Below are 24,326 nucleotides of genomic sequence, written 5' to 3' on the forward strand. Positions count from 1 at the left end.
ATGGGCACTGATAAGGCAGCACTGATGGGCACTAATAGGTGGCACTGAAAGGCAGCACTGATTGACATCACTGATGGGCACAGACTGGTGTCACTGATGGGCACAGAGTAGCATCACTGTTGGGCACTGCTGGGGCTGAAATGTAATCAGGGCACTGATGATCAGTGCCCTGATTACCTATATACGTTTCCCTTGTGAGGACATGCCGCTGATCGGCACTACTATCCTCACACTCTGCCAATGTGGGGCGAGGAGAGCTGATAAACAGCATCTCCTTGTTTACATGTGACCAGCTGTGATTGGACACAGCCGATGACATGGGTAAAGAGCCGCGGCTGTGGCTCTTTGCCAAAATCGTGGTTGTGCCATGTTTCAGGGATGCAGCGCCCCCATGATCTCTGTGCTGCACGCCCCTGCGATCTCATCTAAACTGGGCACCATTATATAAAGTCGTCTCAGAACAAGAGCCGCCCACTCCGGCGTAATTTGTGACCACAGCCGGCAGGGATGGAATTAAAGTGCAACTAAAGTAAATTTTTTAAAATGTAAAATAATAAACATGTTATACTCACCTGCTCTGTGCAGTCGTATTGCACAGAGTGACCCCCGATCCTCCTCTTTTCAGGTCCCCCGGGGGCGATCAAGCCACTTGCTATGGAGGCACGCTTAGTAAATGCAATAAGTCTTCACTTTGCAAAGAATACCCAATCACGTGCAAGGAAAATAATAAAAAAACAGCATTTTTGCTTGCACATGATTGGGTGATGGAAGTCAGCAGAGTTTCTGCTCATTTACTAAGCTCTGGAGCAGTGATTCTCAACCAGGGTTCCTCCAGAGGTTGCTAGGGGTTCCTTCAGCATTGGGCCATTTCTGCCTCTCAGATAAGTTCCCACCGACACCATTCATCTTTTTAGCTATCTGTAAATAGGTAATTCTTCCCAATGACCACAAGTGTAAGGACCATTCTTCCCACTGACCATCACACTAATGTATCATGAGCTGTAGATTTCTAATTTTTAGCAGGGGTTCCCCAAGACCTGAGAACTATTTCAAGGGTTCCTCTGTGTTGAAAAGGTTGAGAAAGGCTGCTCTGGAGAAACTGCACTTTCAGAGTGAACAGTTTTTTGCATTTAGTAAATCAACTCAATAGTGTCTGCACACTCCCGAGCTGTGGGGTTGATTTACTAAAACTGGAGAGTGCAAAATCTGGTGTAGCTGTGCATTGTAGCCAATCAGCTTCTAACTTCAGCTTGTTAAGTGAGTATTTGACAAAAAAACCTGGAAGCTGATTGGTTTCTATGCCAAGCTGCACCAGATTTTCCACTCTCCAGTATTAGTAAATCCACCCCTGTGTGTCTATGGAGCCACGCTCCATAGATTTCCACAACTGTACTTAGCCCCGCCCACCCATGTCCTCATTGCATTTGCTGCTTGAGTGCTGTGAAGAGGAACAGAGGGGAGAAGAAATGCAGCCATGCACAGTGCAGGATCTATTCCCTCCCTCTTCCCCTTCACACATGGGGGGCACAGAAATAGAAAACATTTTTATATTAATTCATTAAAGTAAAAAACCTTTTTAGCTTTAGTATCACTTTAAGTCTGTGTTTTGCTGTTTCCCAGGTCTTTGTTTTGGTGGACCTTTCAGGTCCGACCCACTGGTCCTGTAGCCTATAAAAGGGACATGGGTCCGGATCCCGGGGGTCTTGCCTGGCTCTGGAGTCTTAAGTGTAGTCCTGCTATCAGTTCTTTGCCATTTCCTGTCCATCACCCCGAATCCGGAGTTCCTGCTGATGATCACCTGGCCTCAGGAACATTCTCCAATGTAGAGGGGACTGCTGGGATCCCTAGTCTAGACTAAAGATACCAGCCCTGAATAGCACCAACATGAACTCTACCAAGCATGGACTCATCCTGTGAAGGTATGCTGGGCAGCCATAAGCCTGAGTTAGAGACAATGGTCTTTAGAAACTAGACTGCACTTTGTTTGACGTTTTAATATTCAGAACTTTCAGTTACGCTTTGGAAACTTTGTCCTTGCCTGGTCTGAAGTTACTAAAAATGTGTAATGCAAGTAACCAGCACACTCTGCACTTAGTCTATGACCTGGGTTAGTAAGGCACAGTGGGGTATGAAGATAGTTCTACAAGAGGTTTGTTGTCAGCATTATCTTCCCTGGTGGTCCTTTTCCCATAGCAATGGGAGAAAATCAGCGCTCAGAGGTTGCTGACCTGTGCACCAGGTACGGAGAGGAAGAATTGATGAAGAACATGCATGGAGTCAGCACTAGGTGCTTGGCGGGGCTCCGTTCCATTACTGGGAGTAAGGTATCAGAGACAGGCTGGACAGGTGGAATAGGTATAGGCTCAACGTGTCCCTTCTAAGTACAAGAAGTTAAAGTGAAGGTGTATATTGACACAGGGATGAGAAAGTTTACTGGAAGGCAGTTTATTGTTTAAGTGTAGACGGTGTACAGCCATCTTGAAGTTGTATGTTTGGCTTAAGGTTGAGTTGTCCCTGAAAGCAGCCTCTGCCTTGTCCCAGGGCATTGATGGATATGGTACAAGTAAAGATATCCCATGTGTAGGAGAGTGACCCTTTTGAGGGTGCCTAGCACTTATTTGACCCACACTTGACACCCAACGAGGAGTGAAAAATGGAGAGAGTATCATCTGCCTGCACTACACACTTATCTTCCAGTCACGGTAGTGTAGTTTATGAAATACACTTACATGTTCTTGATTCTCCAATATACAACCTGAAAGCCGTGGCCGGGGGTAATTCTGGGAGCCAGGATATAAATATCTATGTGGAAATATCAGACACTATTGGGGACTGAGGGGAACCTGAGAGATCCCACACAATCTGCTTCATTCATAAATTTGGAAATTCAATTGCACTCCTTATGGCCATTGGCCCAGGAGAATAAAATCCAAGCAATGGGATATCACCAGCACACCACTGGGAGAGCCTGGGAGCTCCCACATAATCTGATCCGTCCATATATTTGGGAAATCCATTGCACTCTTTACAGCTGTAGACCTAGATGCCCTCAAGTATAAAGTCCAAGCAATGAGATATAACCAGCACGCCATTGGGCATTGGGGAGAACCAAGGAGATCTCACACAATTTACCTGAGGACTGAAGAGACCCTAAGAGGTCCCACACAATCTACTTTATACATATAATAAGGAAACCAAGTGCACTCACTACAGCCATAGACCTACAGTAATTGCTAAAGTGATATGATGTTGGCCCCATCAAGCACAAAGTCCAAGCAATGAGAAATCCCCAGCGCACCATTGTAGAAAAGTATAAAGGTGATATGTATTTGCTGCCTTCCTCAGGTAATATTGTCATCACTGCTGCCCGAGGAAGGGGTTACCAGAGGTCCTGAAACATTGGTTTCCTATAGCGCCAAACAAATGTACCCTTTATACTTTTCTACCATGGTGTGCTGGTGATATCTCAATGCTTGATGGCACCAATGTCTTATCACTTTGATACCCTGAAGATCTCTGGCTGTTTGGAGTGTGCTGAGTTTCACAAATATATGGACAGACCACATTGTGTGGGAGCTCCCAGGTCCTCCTCAGTCCCCAATGGTGTGCTAGCGACGTCTCATTACTTTGACACAATATGGTCCTTCACACCTGCTGGTTCCCCTTTAGGATTATATTGATAATTTGGCCAAATTAGATGAAGCACATTGCTCAGCTGAACATGGCCACCAAAAATTTATTCAAGGGATACCCAAATATTCTGAGAAGAACTCAGCTCGATTAATCCACCGTCACCCCCCTTTATTACTGGAAAGACAGCATTTGTGACAATACTTGTATATTTAATAAACCCAAAATGTGACCTGCACACCAGCATTTTTTTAACTCTTACAAAATTTGTAACACAGTCATTTGAATTTTGCTCAAATTGCTCTGCATTACATGTACTACTTTTGGAAACGCAATACAACCGGACTGCATGGTGCAGCCAAATGTGCTGCAATTGCAACCTGCGTTTGGAGTGTCGCTAACATTACAATTAGTACTTTATATTCCCATCGCACACATTCCTGGATGAGCTCTCAGATTTGGGTGCTGTAGCAACAACCATCTGGATACTGGTTCAAGTCACGGTGAAGATATTTGCCAGCACACCATGGAACGACACAAGTAGCGTCCAAACAGGTGATTTATTGCATGATCACAACATGATAGTGCAACGTTTCAGAGCCGCACAGGGCGCCTTCGTCAGGTATGTGATGTTTGTAGAGTGACAGTGAAAAACATTTAAAGAGCCATCAACCAATCACAAAAAGTAGAAAAAATCAAGCTCCTCCCACCCCCCCGAGTGATAGGACGTCACAAATCCCGCCAAAACGGTTAAATATTTAGGGTACATACTACATGAGCACAAATCACAATAAAATTGTATATGCCAAAGCAAGGCTTAATATGATAATATACTTTAAGTGCCATGAGGTACCTTTAAACGGTGCTGCTGCAGGGGCAGACCTGTGGATAATAATGATCAGCGGGAGAAGAGGTTGTGAGGCAGATCCCGCCTCACAGACGTGACCGCGCTTGCGCAGTGCAACTGCGGTTACAAGGCAGCCCAAGATGCTGCAGTGCTCTGCCAAGCCAAAGGGTACAGCAGTCACCGCTGATCGCGCATGCGTGATGTGTCGGCGGTGGCTGGGGAGCTATGCAGGCTGTTGTGGAAACTGGTGACGTCAGCGGACCCCGCCCACAACACCGGCGTTGGCCAATAGGGGGAGGAGGGCCAGAGACAGTGAATGCAAAGAGCCAACGGCCGTGAGTGTGAAAACAAGGCGTCCAGAAAAAGGCAGTGACAGTGAGTGAGAATGGAAAGAGGAAATAAATAGTAGACCACGGAGTTGGGAAGAAAAAGAAAAAGGAAGCAAAGAGGGGCAGAAAGCCAAGGGGGAATCAAAGTCAAGAGGAAAAACAGTGGATGGAAAAGGAAAAATAAAGAGAGGAAGAGAAAGAGGAAAGAGAGGTATATAAGAGAAAAAGAGAAAAAGGGAGGAGAGAAAGAAGAGGGGCAAGATGAAGTGAAGATAAATAAAAAGAAAAAGAAAAAGGAAAAAAAAAGGAAGAAAAAGAGAAAGAAAAATGAAAGTAACAAAATGAAATAAAAAATGAACAATAAATATAAAAATAGAAATATGAAAAAAGAAGAAATAGATAAAAAATAATATCAATAAAATAAAACAAACAATAAAAATAATAAAAATAAATATATATGAAAATAAATATAAAGAAAATAAAGTTAAGAATATATAAAAATAACAATAATAAAGAAAAATAATAAAGAAAAAGATAAAGATAAACAAAGAATAAATCAAAAATACTAACAGAAATAAAAATAAACAAAAATAAATATAGAAAGGAAAACTGAAATTAGGTATAGGTATAGATGAAAAATAAATAAATAATGACAGATGCAAATAAGCGGAATAAAATAAGAATGAAATTAAATAGAGAATAAAATAAAAATAAAGATAAGGGAATGTAAAGAACTAGAGGAGATAGAGGGGGAACAAGAAAGAGGGGCGAAAGAGGTAGACAGTAAAAGTGGGGGGAGGGGGGGTTGTTAGGGGTGTAGGTACGACAACGCAGGAGACCTGAAGGGCTTGAGATACAAAAACAATCAAAATTCAAATTCAATACCAGTGAAAATACACAAATTGTAGGGAGAGAACAATGGCACTCGCTGAAAATCTCAAGGGAAGTGCATTTTGAACGCAGTGTAGAAAATGTGGGATTTCCGCACTGCATTCTAGTGTAAACCGGGACCGCGGCTGCCCATAGATAGATCAAAATTCAGCCAGTTCAGCGGAGACCAGCCATATGGGCGCTGTAGTTGTACAGAAGGTAATCTACCAATCAACTTCTGTACAACCACCCTGTTGGAGAATTTCCTCTGCAGGCTATAGCTCCCCGCTGTCACAATACAGAGTCACAGCGAAGAGAATTCCCCATCCACATCTAGTGTGTGCATGGGGGAATTGGGTCAGTTTTTTCAATAAACCTACTGGATGAATGAAAAAAAATTGACTCATCTATGGCCAGGCTTAGTCATTGTACACATATTGTATATATATATATATATATTATATTGCCAAAAGTATTGGTGACGCCTGGCTTTACACGCACATGAACTTTAATGGCATCCCAGTCCTATGGTTTTATGGGATTATGGTGTGGGGGTTGTTTTTCAGGGATTGGGCTTGGCCCCTTGGTTCCAGTGAAGGAAACTCTTATGGCGTCAGCGTAAAAAGACATTTTGAACAATTTCATGCGCCCAACTTTGTGGAAATAATTTGGGGAAGGCCCTACCAGTGCACAAAGCAAGTTTGGGGTGAAGGAACTCGACCGGCCTGCACAGACCTTTGGGTTGAAATAGAGCGGAGACTGCGAGCCAGGACTTGTCCAACATCAGTGCCTGACCTCACAAATGCTCTTCTGGAAGAATGGTCAAACATTCCCATAGACACATCTCCTAAACCTTGTGGACGGCCTTCCCAGAAGAGTTGAAACTGTTATAGCTGCAAAGGGCGGAGCCAACTCAATATTGAACCCTACAGATGAAGAATGGGATGCCATTAAAGTTCATGTGTGTAAAGGCAGGTGTCACAATACTTTTGACTATATCGGTTTTATCGATTGTATTGTACATGCTGAGGTGGGTGAGAGGCAGAAAAGAACAGTTTCCAGCAAAGCTGGGGATGGGTTCCTACCTCTGTTAGATAATTTTTACCATCTGTGTCTTCTTGTCCCGGTAAGAAGTGCTCTGCTGTCCGGCTGTCAGAGGGAGTGACGGGAAATCCTCCAATGGAGTCACAGACAGGAATGAACACCGGACCGAAATCCAAAACTAAAAATAAAGAACAATTTTAAAAAATTCTGATATTTTGTGCAACATATTTTTTCTCCTTTTTGCTTTACTGTTTAAAAATCAGTCACACTGGGGAAGCCGAACAACGACCAGAGATTCCCAATACAGAAAAGGAGATCCACAGTATATATATATATACACACACACACACACACACACACACACACACGTATATATGTGCATTTTTTCATGTGAACAACATAGCCCCAGTGTACACCATATACAATTACAGAGACATCAACACGTCACCATAAAACCACATCTAGCTGTCCATAGATGGCCCTTAGCAACTGTTACAGCCCATAGCAACCAGGCAGATTCCATAGCAACAACAGAAAGAGCCATATGTCACCCCCACGGTATACACCAGACTGAATGTACAATACATACAGTATATATATATATATATATATATATATATATATATATATATATATACATACAGTATCTCACAAAAGTGAGTACAACCCTCACATCTCTGTAAATATTTTATCCCCTTCCCACCGATCGTACGCAGATGACGGCTTCCGGGGATTATACCGCGATGATGCCCGCAGTTGCAGGCATCATCCCTGTACTGTTTTTCAGAGCGGGCGATCGGCTTTCCAGCCATAACAACTGATGCGGCTACAAGCTGCTCGGCTGTTGTGCCGGAGGAGCGGGAGGGGATGCCCCCTCCTCCCGCCGCTCTTATTGGGGCTCCTGTGCAATTGTGAGCCCCGATGAACAAACCGCCGCTTCTGGCAGCAAGGGATAGGCTGGGATGAAGCCGTAAGCGAGTTCATTCCAGTCTCCTAATAATAAACACGGAAGCGACGTTATGACATCACTTCCCGTTTACTTGGCTGCCAATGGCGCCGGATTTAAAAAACAAATACAGTAATCAGAGTCTGCAAAAATGGCGATCTGAATACTTTGAAGTGTAAAGGAGGGATCGGGGGTCTTTTAGACCCCCGATCCCTCCATAAAGAGTACCTGTCACCACCTATTACTGTCACAAGGGATGTTTAAATTCCTTGAGACAGCAATAAAAGTGATCAAAACATTATTTAAAAAAAAAAAAAATAATTTATTAATTGTAAAATAAATAAAATACATTAAAAAAAAAACTTCTTTAAAGCGCCCCCGATGCTGCGAGCTTGCGCAGCAAAGAAAACGCATACGGAAGTTGCGCCCGTATATGTAAACGGTGTTCAAATCACACATGTGAGGTGTCGCCGCAATCGTCAGAGCGAGAGCAATAATTCTTGTACTAGACCTCCTCTGTAACTCCAACCTCTTAACCGAAAACATTTTTTAAAGCATCACCTATTGAGATTTTTAGGTACCGTAGTTTGTCATCATTCTACGAGTGTGTGAAATTATAAAGTGTGACATGTTTGGTATCTATTTACTCGGCGTAACATCATCTTTTACATTATGCAAAACAATTGGGCTAATTTTACTGTTTCGTTTTTTTAAATTCATGAAAGTGTCCCTTTTACCAAAAATTTGCGTTTAAAACACCGCTGCACAACTACCGTGTGAAATAAAATATTGCAATAATCGCCATTTTATTCTCTAGAACCTCTGCTAAAAAAATATATATAATGTTTGGGGGTTCCAAGTAATTTTCTAGAAAGAAATATGGAGTTTAACTTGTAAACATCAAATGTCAAAAATAGGCTTAGTCATGAAAGGGTTATTCTATCTTTTCATGTGACAACACTGAAGAAATGACACTTGTCTACAATGTAAAGTAGTGAGTGTACAGCTTGTATAACAGTGTAAATTTGCTGTCCCCTCAAAATAACTCAACACACAGCCATTAATGTCTAAACCGCTGGCAGCAAAAGTGAGTACACCCCTAAGTGAAAATTTCCCTCCCGGTTGTCATGCAAAAGAAATTCCGCAAACAGTTTGCTGAAGACAAGCAGACTAAGGACATGGATTACTGGAACCATGTCCTGTGGTCTGATGAGACCAAGATAAACTTATTTGGTTCAGATGGTGACAAGCGTGTGTGGGGGCAACCAGGTGAGGAGGACAAAGACAAGTGTGTCTTGTCTACAGTCAAGCATGGTGGTGGGAGTGTCATGGTCTGGGGCTGCATGAGTGCTGCCGGCACTGGGGAGCTACAGATCATTGAGGGAACCATGAATGCCAACATGTACTGTGACATACTGAAGCAGAGCATGATCCCCTCCCTTCAGAGACTGGGCCGCAGGGCAGTATTCCAACATAACGACCCCAAACACACCTCCAAGATGACCACTGCCTTGCTAAAGAAGCTGAGGGTAAAGGTGATGGACTGGCCAAGCATGTCTCCAGACCTAAACCCTATTGATCATCTGTGGGGCATCCTCAAACGCAAGGTGGAGGAGCGCAACGTCTCTAACATCCTCCAGCTCAGTGATGTCGTCATGGAGGAGTGGAAGAGGACTCCACTGGCAACCTGGGAAGCTCTGGTGAACTCCATGCCCAAGAGGGTTAAGGCAGTGCTGGAAAAATATGATTTTTGTACTCACCGTAAAATCCTTTTCTCTGAAGTTCATTGACGGGCCGAGCACCTTAAATCTTGACCTTAGGGTTATATCGCCACCTTCAGGAGAGGACTAGGCAGAACATGTAAAAACTGCACAGTACCACCCAGGGGGAGGTCCTACTGGCTATAACCCCTCACTCTGCTTCCAGCCGCTAGGTTCCTCAAAAAGCAGGAGGGGTGTGTGCTGTGTCCGTCAATGAACTTCCTAGAAATGGTGTGCCCGACGAGACCGCCAGGCCCTTCACCGGACCAGCCACCGATACAAACAGGGAATCCAACTTTCCGAAAAGGAGCTGTAGCAGACAAATACACGTCCAAAGAATGCAAAGCAACCTCTTTGGGATGTGATGGCCAAGTACGGAAGCACAATGTCCTCATTTAGATGAAAGGCAGAAACAACATTTGAAAAAACCGCCTTATCATTGTGGAGGACCAAGTAGGGGGAATTGCATGACAAGGCCACCAACTCAGAAACCCTCCTCGCAGATGTAATAGACACTAGAAAGACTACATTCTGAGAGAGTGCCAATATGGGAATCTCCATAATGTTTTCAAGCGGCGGTTTCTGAAGCACCGAGAGCACCAGATTCAAATCCAACGGAGGTAGCGGTGGTCATACCAGAGGGGGCCACATGTAGAACCCCCTGAACAAACATACTCACCAATGAATGAGTCGCCAAATTCACTGAAAAAAAGACAGCCAAAGCTGATATCTGCCCCTTAATGGTGCTTAATGCAAGTTTCTGATCCACTCCTCACTGCAAAAAAAGCAGGATCCTGGAAACTGAAAATGTATGTGGACACCACCCCATCTCCTCACACATGGAGATGTACAGTGCCTTGCGAAAGTATTCGGCCCCCTTGAACTTTTCAACCTTTTGCCACATTTCAGGCTTCAAATATAAAGATATAAAATTGAATTTATTTTTTTGTGAAGAATCACCAACAAGTGGGACACGATTGTGAAGTGGAACGAAATCTATTGGATAATTTAAACTTTTTTAGCAAATAAAAAACTGAAAAGTGGTGCGTGCAAAATTATTCGGCCCCTTTACTTTCAGTGCAGCAAACTCACTCCAGAAGTTCAGCGAGGATCTCTGAATGATCCAATGTTGTCCTAAATGACTGATGGTGATAAATAGAATCCACCTGTGTGTAATCAAGTCTCTGTATAAATGCACCTGCTCTGTGATAGTCTCAGGGTTCTGTTGAAAGCACAGAGAGCATCATGAAGACCAAGGAACACACCAGGCAGGTCCGTAATACTGTTGTGGAGAAGTTTAAAGCCGGATTTGAATACAAAAAGATTTCCCAAGCTTTAAACATCCCAAGGAGCACTGTGCAAGCGATCATTTTGAAATGGAAGGAGTATCAGACCACTGCAAATCTACCAAGACCTGGCCGTCCCTCTAAACTTTCAGCTCAGACAAGGAGAAGACTGATCAGAGATGCAGCAAAGAGGCCCATGATCACTCTGGATGAACTGCAGAGAACTACAGCTGAGGTGGGAGAGTCTGTCCATAGGACAACAATCAGTCGTACACTGCACAAATCTGCCCTTTATGGAAGAGTGGCAAGAAGAAAGCCATTTCTCAAAGATATCCATAAAAAGTCTCGTCTAAAGTTTGCCACAAGCCACCTGGGAGACACACCAAACATGTGGAAGAAGGTGCTCTGGTCAGATGAAACCAAAATCAAACTTTTTGCCCACAATGCAAAACGATATGTTTGGTGTAAAAGCAACACAGCTCATCACCCTCAACACACCATCCCCACTGTCAAACATGGTGGTGGCAGCATCATGGTTTGGGCCTGCTTTTCTTCAGCAGGGACAGGGAAGATGGTTAAAATTGAGGGGAAGATGGATGCAGCCAAATACAGGACCATTCTGGATGAAAACCTGTTGGAGTCTGCAAAAGACCTGAAACTGGGACGGAGATTTATCTTCCAACAAGACAATGATCCCAAACATACAGCAAAATCTACAAAGGAATGGTTCACAAATAAACGTATCCAGGTGTTAGAATAGCCAAGTCAAAGTCCAGACCTGAATACAATCGAGAATCTGTGGAAAGAGCTGAAAACTGCTGTTCACAAACGCTCTCCATCCAACCTCACTGAGCTCCGGCTGTTTTGCAAGGAAGAATGGGCAAGAATTTCAGTCTCTCGATAGAGACATACCCCAAGCGACTTGCAGCTGTAATCGCAGCAAAAGGTGGCTCTACAAAGTATTAACGCAAGGGGGCCGAATCATTTTGCACGCCCCACTTTTCATTTTTTTATTAGTTAAAAAAGTTTAAAAAATCCAATAGATTTCGTTCCACTTCACAATTGTGTCCCACTTGTTGGTGATTCTTCACAAAAAATTAAAATTTTATATCTTTATGTTTGAAGCCTGAAATGTGGCAAAAGGTTGAAAAGTTCAAGGGGGCCGAATACTTTCGCAAGGCACTGTAGGCCTTCCAAGTGCGATGATAACTCTACTGGGAAGAAAACTTCCGCGCCCTCAGCATAGTCGAGATTACCGAATCCGACAGTCAGTTCCTTAGCACCTGACTTTCAACAGCCATGCCGTTAAAACCAGCGACTATAAAGCAGGATGAAGTATTGGACATTGCAACAGAGGGTCTTCCCGCATCGGCAGCCGCAAAGGAACATCCGCCACCATTCTGACTATGTCGGCGTATCAAGGACGTCGAGGCCAATCTTGTGCAATCAGAATCACCAGAATCCCCTCGGCCTCCACTCTGCTTAGCAGACGGGGCAGGAGCCTGAGCGGGGGGAAGGCATAAATCGTCAATAATGTCCCCATGGAACCACCAATGCGTCTGACGCATTTGCCCAGGGGTCTCTTGACCTGGTCACAAACCTCTGCACCTTCCTATTGAGCCGAGAGGCCAAGAGATCCACATCTGGCGTGCCCCACTTTAGGCAAATGAGCTGAAATACATCTGGATGCAGCGACCATTCCCCCTGGTCCAGCAGCTGACGACTTAGGTAGTCCGCCTGCCAGTGTTGTACGCCCGGAAAGTATATAGCTGACATAGCCGGCACGCACTGATCTGCCCACTGCAGAATTTGAGCGCCCTCCAGTGCTGCAGCCGAGCTCCTTGTCCCACCTTGATGGTTGACAAACACCACCCCCATGGCATTGTCCGACTGGATCCTGACCGGATGCCCCTGCAGCCTCTGTGACCACATGGAAAGGAACCGTCTGATCCCCTGAAGCTCCAGCACATTGATCGGCAGGCAGAATTCTTCTTGCGCCCAGCTACCCTGGGCCCCAAACCCCCCCACGTCGGTCAGGCTGCCATCCATTGTGATCACCGTTCAAAGAGGAAGGAACGACTTCCCGGACCGAAGGGCCGGAGACCTCAGCCACCAGAGAAGGGAATCCCTGACTAGCTGGCTAACTTGAATTTAACAATCCAGGGATGTCCGAGATTTGTCCCATTTGGACAGGAACTCTTTCTGCAAGACTTGAGTGTAGAATTGAGCATACGCAACTGCCAGGAAAGTGGCTACCATGAGACCCAGAACTCACATGCAAAAACGCAGCGACGACCACCTGCGGGACACCAATAACTTCACTGCAGCTTGAAGAGTCTGCAGCTTGTCTGAAGGAAGCAAAACTCTCGCCTCTGAGGAGTCCAGGACCAAGCCCAGGTACTCCAGGCATTGAGTCGGCACCAAAACCGACTTCTGGAGGTTCAATACCCAACCAAACGCCCGTAGAGTCTGTATGGTGATCGCCACATCCTCCCTTAACTCTGAGGTGGAAGCTGCTCTCAGAAGGAGGTCGTCCAGGTAACCCACAATTGCGATCCCTCGTTGTCTTAGCAATTCCAGAATTGGGGCTAGCACCTTGATGAAGACCGTTGCTAGGCCAAAAGGGAGAGCTACAATTTGATAGTGCTTGTCCGCGACTGCAAATTGTAGAAACCTCTGATGCCTGACGCATATGGGGACATGCAAGTATGCGTCCTTGATGTCCAAGGATGCCAAAAAATCCCCCTGAAGACGAAGGTTGGAGGAAAAAAAATCTGTTTGGCGGACAAAAAAGAAACTCTATCTCGTAGCCCTTATGAAACCAGTTCGCAGACCCACTGGTCGGAAAGGAGGGAGGTCCACTGGGCTGCAAGCTCCCGAAGGTGACCCCCCCGCCCAAGAGTCAGGCGGGGGCAAACCTTCATGCGGCAACAGATTTGCTTACAGGCTTGCGAAACCAGGGACACTTTTGTCCCTCAGCGGGCACCTTGTCGGACTGGGAGCGCTTACCTACCCACCCGGGTGGATGAAAAATACGCTTCTGAGCGGAAAAGGAGGGCCCTTGCCTACGGCGTGGCACCTTAACCTTTCTGGACTGTGGGCGCAAAATACTCTTCCCCCAGTAACATTATTAATAATGTCATCCAGCGAGGCTCCAAACAGCCTCTCCCACTGGAAGGGCAAATCCGCCAGCTCTTTCTTAGAAGCCTGGTCCACAGACCAGCATTTAAGCCAAATCAGGCGACGTAGCTGATACTGAGGCTCTATAAAGCAAAGGGGCCGTATCTATGGACGCATCACAGACATACTTCAAGCCATGCACCAACTGGTCTGCCAGTTCCACGCAGACCTGGGAAGCCTGTTTCTATTCCAACTCCTGGTGCAACTTAGCCCATTCAGTAAGCGTCTGTGACACCAGGGCCATGGCTAACACTGGCTGCCATGCTGACCCCACCACCGTAAACATGGACCGGGCAACTGCCTCGACCCTTCTCTCGGCAGGGTCAATGAAAGCAGGGGTCCCTTCCACCGGAATCGTGGTTACCTTATTTAACCTGGATACCAGGGGTCAACGACCTGAGATGTCCATTTTTTCAGGAAACTCTCCTCAAAGGGGTAACGCACCTCCATCCGTCTCGGGACTGAAAAGGCTCGCTGCGGGCTTCCCCACTCCTTCTAAATAAACTTATCAAAAAAAGTTAGATAGTGAAACACTTTAGCAGTGCGAGCCGGCTTGTGGGACCCAAAAGGGACCGACACCTCTGCAGATGCCCCGCTATATCCTCTATCTTTAGGCTGCTGTGATAAGTGCTCCTACTAGCGTTTTTTCCTGCACTGACCCAGATAAGGAGTCATCCTCACTGTCAGAGAGGTCCTGGTCCGCATACTCTGGCACGTCAGAACAGGGGCCACCTGTCGCAGCGGGACCCGAGTCTTAATCAGAGCTTTCCCCAGAAAACGGTGGGTGAGGGGGGTGTTTTTTACCACCTTGTGCCCGCGCGTTGCTTCCACCCTGGTAACAAAAGACTCCAGGGCCGCGGACAGAGTGTCCATAGGCACCGCAGGTGCAGGGGAACGGGTTGCAATAACAAGGATGTCTGGCGAAGAAGCGCCAGCTTTCTGACGCCATGTTGACCCACTCTCGGTTATCAATACTAGGGACCTAAGGCGAAAAATGCCCACCCTCCTAACTGCCACAGGCTGAGGGGCACCCCGCAGGAATCACTACCCTGACCCAGGTACTGCGCTGTGCTAACGCCGACCGCTTTCCCCTGTGCCAGCCACAAGGTGTTCAGTGTCAGTTTTGTGCTGGTCCAGACTGAACCAGCCACTCAGCGCTAGATTATAGCAAAACTGAGGCTACTATAAAATGGTCAGCCTCCTCAGCAAAAAACATGTGAAAGCGCCGGGAAAATGGCTGCCAGACTTCCAGAAAATGGCCGTGGACACTGTAAAATGGCCACGGTTCCCACGGCGACCCGTCTCCACATGGCAACAGATACACAAAAAACTGCCTAAAAACAGGGAGAAAAGGAACGGACAACCAGGCGCCCTGCGCAGGCCCCTGCCAGGTATGTGCACCGCACCCAAAAAAATAAAAAAATACAAGGACCAATGGTCCCATCGGGAGGCAGGTCTTTCTCCTATACTAGGCAGAAAAAACTGAGCTGCTGAAAGCAGGGTGAGGGGTTATAGCCAGTAGGACCGCCCCCTGGGCGGTACTGTGCAGTTTTGCTGTTTTTACATGTTCTGCCTAGTCCTCTCCTGAAGGTCAAGATGAAGATTCTGTGCCCGTCAATGAACAAAAGAGAAACAATGGTGGCCACACAAAATATTGACACTTTGGGCCCAATTTGGACATTTTCACCTAGGGGTGTACTCACTTTTGTTGCCAGCGATTTAGACATTAATGGGCTGTGTGTTGAGTTATTTTGAGGGGACAGCAAATTTACACTGTTATACAAGCTGTACACTCACTACTTTACATTGTAGACAAGTGTCATTTCTTCAGTGTTGTCACATGAAAATATTTACAAAAATGTGAGGGGGTGTACTCACTTATATATATATATATAAAACATACTGTATATGAACAACATAGCCCCAGTGCACAACATATACAATTACATAAACATCAACACATCATCATAAAACCACATCTAGATGACCATAGATATCCCTTAGCAACCGGTACAGCCCATAGCAACCAGGCAGACGCCATATCAAGAGCAGAAAAACACACATCATCCCCATAGTATATACCAGACTGAATGTACAATACAGATATATGATGATCATATTCCCCACAGAGAAGTATAAAAAAAAAATAGATGTAAATTCAAATTAAATGTTTTTGGTAAATATAATTATTATGAGGCCCTGTGTGGTGAACATCCTAAAACAAATATTAATGTACGCAGGACCCCATCATATGTCCTCTTATCCATGTTACTCCTTGGATCTGAAAACTACAAGAAAAAAAGTGTTTTTTTCTTATTTTTTTGAATAGATTGAAATAAATAAATAAATATAAAACACATATGAACAACATGGCCGCTGTGTACATCACTATAATCAGAGACACCAACCCCTCACCATACAATCACCTCTTCATATCCATGGCTGTGGATTCAATGCAGAGTCCGCAGTGTAATATATACAGTATCAGAAATCTCAAGTCTCCCGCATTTCTGAGGCGGCTCCCACACACTCGCAATCGGCTCCCGATCTCCCGGGAATGATCGGTGTGGGGAGGAACAGGAACAGCTATGAAGACCGACTCTGCCCCCTCAGACGTCTCTGCAAACAGCTTCTGCTCCTAGCATCCCCATCAACACTAAACAATCTGTCCTTGTAATGAAGGCTCCGGCTGGCGGCCATATTTTGGTGGACAAAATTGCATTGATTTTAAGGGGAGAATTCCCAAACGCTAGAGAGCAAACGTTCTTCTTGTGTTGAGTCTCCTTACAGCATAGGACAAAAATAAAAATATATGTATGTATAATATAGATATATATATATATATATATATATATACACACACACATTGTTTGCGTATGTCTGTATATGTGCCCCTCTGTCCACTGCCCCAACCCCCACCCCCCAAAAATAATGGGAAAAAAATAAGAAACAAATTAAATTGTAAAAAAATCAATTATTAAAAATAAAAGAAAATATTGACACCGTCCACTGCCACTGAAGCGCCACCTCCCTGAAATTCGTTATTATATATATAGTGTTGTCAATTTACGCAGCGCTTTACATACTGTACATTCACATCAGTCCCTGCCCTCAAGGAGCTTACAGCCCAAGGTCCCTAACTCACATTCATACATATTGGGGCCAATTTAGACAGGATATTGGACATATGAACAACATAGCCCCAGTGTACAACATATACAATTACAGAATTACAGAGATATCAACACATCACCATAAAACCACATCTAGATGTCCATAGATAGGCCTTAGCAACCAGTACAGCCCATAGCAACCAGGCAGATTCCATAGCAACAACAGAAAAACACACATCAACCCCATAGTATATATCAGACTGAATGTAGAATAAATATAATGATCATATTCCCCACAGAGAAGTAAAAAAAATATATGTAAAGTCATTTTTTTTGTGGTAAATATGCTTATTGTGGTGGACGCCGTTAAAAAAAAAAAATGAATAAGATACACAGGACCCCATCATATGTCCTCTTATCCAGTTTGCTTGTCATTAAATCCCAACCTTACATCTGAAAACTAACACAGATCACTATAGAGAGAAAAAAATGTTTTTCTTATCTTTGTCTATAAATGTCTATATATATATATATATATATATATATATATATATATATATATATATATATATATATATATATATATATATATATATATATATACATAAAACACATAAGACAACATAGCCCCAGTATACAACATATAAAATTACAGAATTAGAGACATCAACACATCACCATAAAACCACATCTAGATGTCCATAGATAGCCCTTAGCAACCGTTACAGCCCATAGCAACCAGGCAGATTCCATAGCAACAGCAGAAAAACACAAGTCATCCCCATAGTATATACCAGATTTAGATTACAATACATCTATATGATGATCATCACAGAGAAGTATAAAAAAAAAACTTGATGTAAATGTCATTTTTGTAGTAAATATGACTATTATTTGGACCTGTGTGGTGGACACCCTAAAAATAATGAATAAAATACTCAGGACCCCGTCATATGTCCTCACCCAGTTTGCTCTTGTCACTAAATCACAACCTTGTAAAACTAACACAGGTCACTATAGGAAAAAAAAAAATTCTTATCTTTGTCACATATAACACATATACACAACAGCCCAGTGTACAACATATACAATTACAGAGATATCAACACATCTGGAAGCTAACACAGCTCACTATTGGGAATATTATATTGTTTTTCCCTTATTTCTGTCTATAGACTGCAATAAAAATATATATTTTGCTGACAATATCACCGCAAGAAGCCTTTATTTACCTGGAGAAGAATGATATCTGTATCAGGTTGTTTCTTGTAAATACACAGACATAGTATATATTAAAACATTTGATGTAAATTCACTTTTTTGTGTGGATAATACAATTATTATTAGGACACCTTATAAAATTGTAATGAAATACACAGGACCCCATCATATATCCTCTTATCTAGGTTGCTCTTGTGTATAAATCCCATCCTTGGATCTGAAAAATAACACAGGTCACTAAAAAAAAAAAAAAAAAAAAAGCAATAGCGCCATAGCAACCGCTCAGCCAATCACAGCCTGGCCAGGAGGTGTGACATCATAGTGCAGGCTTCTGCTGCTGCACTTAAAAAAAAAAAAAATTGTCGCCATGGCAACTGCTCAGCCAATCACAGCCTGGCCAGGAGGCTGCGGCTGTTAAATAGGCTATTTTTACCCCTAACAGTCAGTCTTCAGTTTGCACAGCAAGGTGAAGGGTGTGTTAGAATTTGCTCCAAGAGAGATCATAATTCTTTGGAAAATGAACCACAGATTTAATAAAATTCGATCTGTTCTTCGATTAACCATCAAAGAGGAACCTACAGACACCAGGCAGGATATACAAATGTCCAGCTCTAGGAGAGATTATGCAAAAACTGCCCATAAGGGCAAACGCCAGTCATTGTTTGGCCGAGTTTTCCGGTATCTATTCAGTAATGGAAATAAGAAGAAAGACCTTAGCGATTCAGGAGGTAAATGAGATCAATTTTATTTAGACCAGTTACATTGTATGTTCTGATTGGTGAACAGCAGATTATACACCCCGCCCCCCTAATTATAGCCCCCTATAGGTGCATCTATAGACTACATGTATTTTTTATTTATTTTTTGGTTAGAAAAGAGTGATGTTAACTCTTCTAACTCTGTCTCTGGGGGGTGTCACCCCTATATTTGCCCCTTATCCCAAAAATAGAAAGTCAGCTGTAATTTAAAAAAATAGGAGAAATCTAAAAATAGCTCTGCAGTCTGCGAGTGTCAACCAATCACAGCTTTCCTAGAAATTTCAAAGGAGACATTACAGTTGGAGGAATATTTACCTTTCAAACAGTTTTAAGACAAATTTCAAGAAAAAAAAAATTATAATCTGTATACTGAAAACTGCTGCAGCCCCTCTGTACATTAACCACTGCAAGACAAGACTATTTCTGACACTTGTTTACAGGTTAAAATCAGCATTTTATTGCTATATTACACAGAACCCCCAACATTATATTACATTTTAGCAAAGTCCCTAGAGAACAAAATAGCAGTCATTGCAATATTTAATGTCACACGGTATTTGCACAGCGGTCTTTCAAACACAATATTTTTTGAAAAAATACACTTCACTGAATCTTACAAAACTAAACAGTAAGGATTCTTTCACCCTGTAGCTGCTGCCACGTTAGCCGGAAAGCACAGATAATGAACGTTCGTTTTGGCTGTTTTTTTCCGGCAGGTAGCAGGGTGCTTTTAACCCCTGCTAGTGGCCAAAAAAAGCATCAAAACCTGCCCATGTGGCAGCATTTCCGAATCGTTTTTCAGGCGCTTTGGAAGCGTTGCCCGTGCTTTCTAATGGGCATGGGCGGTTTATGAGCGATATGTACACCGCTCCCAAACCGCCCCAAAGATGCTGCTTGCAGGACTTTTTTTTCCGTCCCGCAAAAGCTGGGACTCGGGCTTTCACACTGGAGAGACAGTTTACAGGCGCTATTTCTAGCGCTAAAACGCCTGAAAACCGGCTTCAGTGTGAAAGGGGTCTAAAGTTAGCCCATTTTTTGGTATATTGTGAAAAATGATGTTATACTGAGAAAATGTTACTAATGTGACACACTGCGGTACTCAAAAATCTCCATAAGCTACGCTTTACATTTTTTTTCAACGGTTACCAGTTTAGAGCTACAGAGGGGGTCTTTTGGTAGAATTATTACTCTCACTCTGATGATCGCGGTGATACCTCACATGTGTGATGTGAACACTGTTTACATTTGCAGGCGCTACTCACGTATGCGTTTTATTTGTTGCGCCAGCATGCCGGGACGGGGGGGGGGGGGCGCTTTAAAACATTTTTTGCTTCTTTATTTATTTTATTATTTTTACACTGTTCCTTTTAAAAAAAAATGTTCAGATCACTTTTATTTTATGTAAACATCCCTTGTGACAGTAATAGGCAGTGACTATTTACAGAAGGATGTGGGGTCCCAAACCCCTCCTCTGACTTCAAAGTGGCCAAAATCTGCATTTTTGAATACCTTGAATTTTTTTAAATCTGCGCTGTTGGCTGTCGAATAAACTGGAAGTGGCGGTGTGATGCCACTTCCGGGTACTACATCAGAGACCCGATTGAAGCCAATTTACAGCTTTGCTCGGGACTCCAGACAGCCGGTGGATGTGCCAGCTGGTTGCTCGAGTCTCCTGGTGGGAGGGCTTTATTTCTATGAGAACAGGTGCATGGACACCCCCCTTCTGAGTCACTTCTTGTCTCCACCTCTGAGCACCATCCATTGGTTCCACCCCCTACCCACCCCTGAGCACCATCCCTTGGTTCTACCCCCTACCCACCATCCCTTGGTTCCACCCCCTACCCACCTTTGAGCACCATCCCTTGGTTCCATCCCCTACCCACCTCTGAGCGCCATCCCTTGGTTCCGCCCCCTACCCACCTCTGAGCGCCATCCCTTGGTTCCGCCCCATACCCATCTCTGAGCGCCATCCCTTGGTTCCACCCCCTACCCACCTCTGAGCACCATCCCTTGGTGCCACCCCCTAGCCACCTCTGAGCGCCATCCCTTGGTTCCGCCCCCTACCCCCCTCTGAACACCATCCCTTGGTTCTGCCCCCAACCCACCTATGAACACCATCCCTTGGTTTCGCCCCCTATCCACCTCCCACTACTGCCCCTTTTAGAGAATACAGAACTAAGGAGCTATTTTGAGCTACTAAGTAATTTGTCTGGAATTTGTTAATCATAACAAGAAAGGCAGTAAAACAGATCACCTGCAGTGAGCAACAATAGATCTCAACCCAGCAACAGTACACCCCTTCAGCAACAATAGAACCCCCCAGTGACACTAGATCCCCCACACAACAGTAGACCCCCCAGCAACAATGAATTTCCCCCTACACAATAAAATACCTCCCCAGCAACCACAGACCTCCCACACAACCGCAGAACCCCCCAGCAAAAAAATACCTCCCCAGCAACAATAGACACCCAGAAGCAACAACAGATCTCCCAGCAGCCACCATCATTAGACTCCACCCTCAACAATAGATCACTCCCAACTAATCGATTAATCGACAACTAATCGATTATGAAATTAATTGATTACTATTTTCATAATCGATTAATCGACCAGTAGAAAAATGGGGTTAAAGTTAACGAGTCTGATGTTATTTACCTGATTGACCATTTAATAGTATCTCTCCTCTAATAATATATACAGTTTATCTCTTCTCTAATAGTATATACAGTATATCTCTCCTCTAATGATATACACAGTATATCTCTTTTAAAAGTTTATACAGTATATCCTCTCTAATAGTATATGCAGTATATCTCTTCTCTAATAGTATATACAATATATAGCCTCTAATAGTATATACAGTATATCTCTCCTCTAATGGTATATACGGTATATAGCCTCTAATAGTATATACAGTATATCTCTTCTAATAGTATATATAGTATATCTCTCCTCTAATAGTATATATCCTCTAATAGTGTATACAGTACTGTATATCTTCAATATTATATACAGTATATCTCCTCTAATAGTATATATCCCCTCTAATATATACAGTATATCTCTTCTGTCATTCTCAGAGTGGATTAGATATTTTGCTCCCCAACCATATAGTTGGTTACTTATATTTACCACTGCATATAGAGATATTTAAGAATAAATTGCCTTTTTTTTTAAACTTTACATATTGACTAAATTATACACCACACTTTTTTCTAAGGTTATGAATCGATTAATCAAAACGATAATCGGCCAACTAATCGATTATGAAAATAATCTTTAGTTGCAGCCCTACTCCCAACAACAATTCACCCACAGCAACATCAGAATCCCCCACCAGCAACAACAGACCTACCCAGCAATGATAGACCCCCACACAAAAATTGATCCACAAGCAACAACAGATTTGCCACACAACAGTAGACTGCCCCCCTAGTAACAAAATACCTCCTCAGAAACAATAGATACCCAGCAGCAGCAAAAGATCTCCCAAAAGCCAGCATCAATAGACCTCTCCCTCAACAATAGATCACTTCCAACAACAATTGACCCACAGCAACATAAGATACCCCACCAGCAACAATAGACCCCCCATCAGCAACAATAGACCCCCCACACAAAAATAGAACCCCCAGCATCAACAGATCCCCCACACAACAGCAGACTTCCCTCACCCCCAACAATGAACGCCCCAGTAACAAAATAACTATCCAGCAACAATAGACACACAGCAGCAACATCAGATCTCCCAAGAGCCAGCATCAATAGACCTTCTCCCCCAACAACAGATCACTCCCGACAACAAGTGACCCACAACATAAGACCCACCCACCAGCAACAATAGATCACCAGTGACAATAGATCCCCCGCAGTAAGCATCAATAGACTCTCCAGCACACCCCAGTACTCCTTGCTATTACATAAATTCAGTACTATAGATGCTGGAACTGCCCCCCCCCCCCCCCCCCCCCAGAGTTACTGCTGGAAAAAAATCCTTGGAATTGTTGGATTGGGCAGCTTTAGTATTAGTTGAAATCAAAACTTTGTTTTTGGTTAGGAAAGAGGGGTGACGGGTTAGAGGCCCTGTCAGATTATCATTGCTGGTTACTTTACCAATACTGTATATTTGTCCTGATGACCATAGTCTGTCCCAGAAACAGGAAGTGAGGTGTGATCCAAAATTTTGGATTCGCCACCAGAACCGGGGGTCAGGGAGGGTCTTCCTATAGGGACACCTGTTCCATCAACAACTGCACAAGATGGGAATTTCTCCTCACTTTGTAGAGATTTCCTTTCACTTCCTGTTGCATTGCCAGTACAGGAAGAGAAGTGAAATTTCCTCACACAGATGGCAAAAATAACCTAATAGGCTTTTTAACCCTTTTCTACCCTAGTTTTGGCTATACACTTACATACAACATACACATGCAAAAAAAATTATATAAAAAAAGCAGCCAGAGAATTGGCCTTTAATTCTGTTCAGCCAGCCTTGCGATTTACTTGTTTCGTTTTGTACTAGTTGATAGTCTAGAAAAACAAATACATGAATGGAAAGTAATCTTTCTTTTTTTTTTTTCTTTCTCCAGAAATCAATGCGATTCCTCCTGAAACTACAAACCACTTTACCACGTCTGAGTCAGACACTCAGACACTGAATCAGACCAAAGCCACAGACGTTGTGGAGACTGTGCCCAACCCGGCAGGTGGGACTGAACCCACAACCGCAACAGAGAGTGGCATCAGCTCAGACGGTACCTTCGTGTCAGCAGATGACATGGAGTTCACCAGAGTTCTAGAGACTGTGGCTGAGCTAAAAGACGGGCAAGAGACCAGCACCTCTACAGAGACTTGGTCAATTCCAGAAAGCGGGACTGAGAGCACCGCTACTACAAACGAGGAGTCTGACTCAACACAATCCACTGATGCCACAGACATTGAGGAGATTGTGCCCAACTCAATATTTGGGACTCTAGTCACAATCATCAAGATTGTGACTGAGCAAAACGATGATCTAGAGATCAGCAGCTCTACAAAGTTTGTGTTTGTAGGAGGGTGCCACAAATTTTCTTGGTCTCTATGCTTAAGAAGACATACTGAGACCACAGACAGCTCAGATGTTATTCCTGAGGGTGGCGGTGCCTCAGCAGAGGGCACCAATTTCACTACTATTGTAGGGACTGTGCCTTCCTCAAGAGATGAATCTGGGTCCATCACCAGTGACGAGAGTGAGACCAGCCTTGAGAGCAAGACTGAGTCCACAGGCAGCTCAGACAATGTCTATATTTCAGCAGAAGAGCCTGAGTTCACCCCATCTATAGAGAAGGTGGATGCACCAACAG

The 24,326-nt window shown here is 43.8% G+C and overlaps 1 protein-coding gene across 2 annotated transcripts in view; it reads right to left on the bottom strand.

The window, feature by feature from the left end:
* Positions 1 to 24,326, bottom strand: part of LOC143930945 (C-type lectin domain family 2 member B-like) — a 175,495-nt gene that overhangs the window by 88,200 nt on the left and 62,969 nt on the right. Inside the window, exons 1-2 of one of the 2 annotated variants that reach the window (XM_077455641.1) lie at positions 16,319 to 16,477; positions 6,762 to 6,898 (exon numbers count right to left, since the gene is read on the bottom strand). The gene's annotated coding sequence lies outside the window, so the exon portion shown is untranslated. Of the gene's footprint in view, positions 1 to 6,761; positions 6,899 to 16,318; positions 16,478 to 24,326 lie in introns of those variants that run through there. The other variant, XM_077455640.1, reaches the window with a different exon arrangement.

This window comes from Lithobates pipiens, unplaced genomic scaffold (genome assembly GCF_037356315.1).
Source record: "Lithobates pipiens isolate NorthernLeopardFrog02 unplaced genomic scaffold, aLitPip1_a1.2 Scaffold_25, whole genome shotgun sequence".
NCBI lineage: Eukaryota > Metazoa > Chordata > Amphibia > Anura > Ranidae > Lithobates > Lithobates pipiens.